Here is a 2,776-nt window from a genome sequence, read left to right on the forward strand (position 1 = left end):
GAAAACTTTCAGAATGCAGGCTCTGATCAGGCCCTACACCCAAACAAGGGCACTGCGTTCATCCACCTCTGGCCTGCTCGCCTCCCTACCTCTTAGGAAGTACATTACCCGCTCAGCCCAGTCAAAACTGTTCGCTGCTCTGGCACCCAATGGTGAACAAACTCCCTCACGACGCCAGGTCAGCGGAGTCAATCACCACCTTCGGAACACCTGAAACCCTCTTTTAAGGAAGTATAGATAGGATAAGTAATCCTCTAACCCGCCCCCCCCCCTTAAAAGAGTTAGGCACTATTGTAATGGTTGTTCCACTGGATATCATAAGGTGAATGCCACAATTTGTAAGTCCTCTGGATAAGAGCTTTGCTAAATGACTTAAATGTAAATGTAAATGTATACACGTGCTTATAGTGAGATATAAGAAACAACTTTATTATAGTTTAACCTGGGGTCTGTACAGCTTTATCACACTCAAGAATATAATATAAACGCACCATGTAGTGTGTTGTCATGTTTCATGAGCTGAAAAAAAGATCCAGAATGGTCCATACGCACAAAAGGTATTTCTTTTTTTTGTTGTATTTGAACCATAAACAATTCATGAACTATGACCCTGGAACGTCGTTAAGAAACTACAGCTTACCAGACGGTAGGCAATTAAGGTCACAGTTATGAAACTTAGGACACTAAAGAGCTTCTATATGACTCTGAAAAACACCAAAGAAGATGCCAGGGTCCTGCATCTGTTACGTGCCTTAGGCATATGCAAGGAGGCATGAGGACCGAGATGTGGCTCAAGCATAATCAATTTGCATGTACGACTGTGAGCCTACATAACGCGCTACAGGATACAGGCGGAAGATTGATCGTGACATGGAAATACACTGTGGGACAGGTTACAGAGATGGCAATAAACCTCCCGAGTTACACCAGGAACGCACAATCCCTCCATCAGTGCTCAGACTGTCCGCAATAGGCTGAGAGAGGCTGGACTGAGGGCTTGTAGGCCTGTTGTAAGGCAGGTCCTCACCAGACATCACCGGCAACAATGTATTCTATGGGCACAAAACCCACCACAAAACTGTTTGCATGTTCTTCACAAAGAGGGCAACAGATGCTATTGAGCCAGATATCTATGTGTCAGGGGAGAAGCTCCAGGTGGTATCTGATTTTAAGTACCTTGGCATCATACTTGATTCCAACCTCTCTTTTAAAAAGCATGTGAAAAAGGTAATTCAGATAACCAAATTCAACCTAGCTAATTTATACGAAATTGTTTGACTACAGAGGTAGCAAAACTGTACTTCAAATCTATGATACTCCCCCACTTAACATACTGCTTGACTAGTTGGGCCCAAGCTTGCTGTACAACATTAAAACCTATTCAGTCTGTCTACAAACAGGCTCTCAAAGTGCTTGATAGGAAGCCCAATAGCCATCATCACTGTTACATCCTCAGAAAGCATGAGCTCCTGAGTTGGGAAAATCTTGTGCAATACACCGATGCATGTCTTGTATTCAAGATCCTAAATGGCCTGGCTCTCCCTCCACTCAGTATTTTTGTTAAACAGAAAACCCAAACATATGGCAGCAGATACACAAGGTCTGCCATGAGAGGTGACTGTATAGTTCCCTTAACGAAAAGCACCTTTAGAAAAATGTGCTTTCTCTGTGAGAGCTTCCCATGTCTGGAATACATTGCCATCAGACACACATAACTGCACCACATATCACACTTTCACAAAATGCATGAAGACATGGCTAAAGGTCAATCAGATTTGTGAACATAATCCCTAGCTGTGTATTGCCGCTTTCCATGTTGTCTGTTGTCTGTAGCTTGTGAGGTGTGGAAACACTTTGTTGCTTTTATGAATTTTGTCTTGCTGCTTTTTGTTCAATGTTGCTCTGTCTGTATGCTATGTCTTGCTTGTCCTATGTTGCTCTGTCTGTATGCTATGTCTTGCTTGTCCTATGTTGCTCTGTCTGTATGCTCGTGTGCTCACTGCTGAATGATTGTCTATATTGTAATTGTTTTTTAAATAACCTGCCAGGACTGCTGTTGAAAATTAGCCGGCTGGCTAAAACGCGCACTTTTACTGAAAGTTGATTGATGTGCACTGTCCTGTAAAAATAAATCACCTCAACTCAACAAAAACGGGACCAAACAGTACTGGCAAAAAGTGCTCTTCCACTGACGAGTGCGGTTTTCTCACACCAGGGGTGATGGTCGGATTTGCGTTTATCGTCGAAGGAATGAGCGTTACACCGAGGCCTGTACTCTGGAGCGGGATCGATTTGGAGGTGGAGGGTCCGTCATGGTCTGGGGGCGGTGTGTCACAGCATCATCGGATGAGCTTGTTGTCCATGCAGGAAATCTCAACGCTGTGCGTTACAGGGAAGACATTCTCTCCTCCCTCATGTGGTACCTTCTCTCAGGCTATTCCTGACATGACCTCCAGCATGACAATACACCACGCCATACGCTCGTTCTGTGTGTGAGATTTCCTGCAAGACGGGAATGTCAGTTTCTGCCATGGCCAGCGACAGAACCCGAATCTCAATCCCGTTGAGCACGGTCTGGGACCTGTTGGATCCAGAGGGTGAGGGCTAGGGCGATTCCCCCGAATGTCTTGGTGGAAGTGGAAGTGGTGGAATTGCAGGTGCCTTGTGGAAGGATGGGGTAACATCCGTCACTTGAGCAGGCGAGAACAAGGCAAATCTGACATGCAGTCATGAGGAGGAGACGCACTGATAGTACTTAAAGCCACGCTGGATCGGC

Source organism: Salvelinus sp. IW2-2015, linkage group LG4q.2 (genome assembly GCF_002910315.2).
Source record: "Salvelinus sp. IW2-2015 linkage group LG4q.2, ASM291031v2, whole genome shotgun sequence".
NCBI classification, from domain to species: Eukaryota; Metazoa; Chordata; class Actinopteri; order Salmoniformes; family Salmonidae; genus Salvelinus; species Salvelinus sp. IW2-2015.